The following is a 481-nucleotide window of genomic DNA, read 5'->3' as shown; positions in this document are numbered from 1 at the left end:
GCCTGTAAGAATTACCACTTACACATATGCCCTATGATCTGATATCGTAATGTGCTATTTGTAAAGCGCTTTGAGTCATGATAAAGCGCGTTAATAAATATAAGGATTATTATTATTATAAGGGCACCAGTGAGCCTGGAAACAGGGAGCGAGCCTGCGGAGCCCCTTCATAAAACGGCGGACCAAAGCGATGTGGCCCGTTAGCCCCGTCTTACCCTCAAAGCCCACATGTTATGCCAGCAATAGCATCCAGGTTCTTTCGTCGTAGAAAAAGCCTCTGTGTTTATCATTAGGGCCTGTAGAAATGATAAAATCACCCCAACAGGAACATCTTGAAAAGAGGGGTGTGCCCTTTTGAAGGCCCACCATTCCTCAAACACCCTCCACTTTACAGTCATAGGAGACCTGGTGCGAGGAGCCTCTTGGCCCAATCGAATAGGTAGCGGATGCACCGAAATTCCGGCGGTCGCGAAAATTAGTC

This window comes from Notothenia coriiceps, unplaced genomic scaffold (genome assembly GCF_000735185.1).
Source record: "Notothenia coriiceps isolate Sejong01 unplaced genomic scaffold, NC01 NC01_scaffold00033417, whole genome shotgun sequence".
Lineage (NCBI taxonomy): Eukaryota > Metazoa > Chordata > Actinopteri > Perciformes > Nototheniidae > Notothenia > Notothenia coriiceps.
This window is presented reverse-complemented; position numbering follows the sequence as displayed.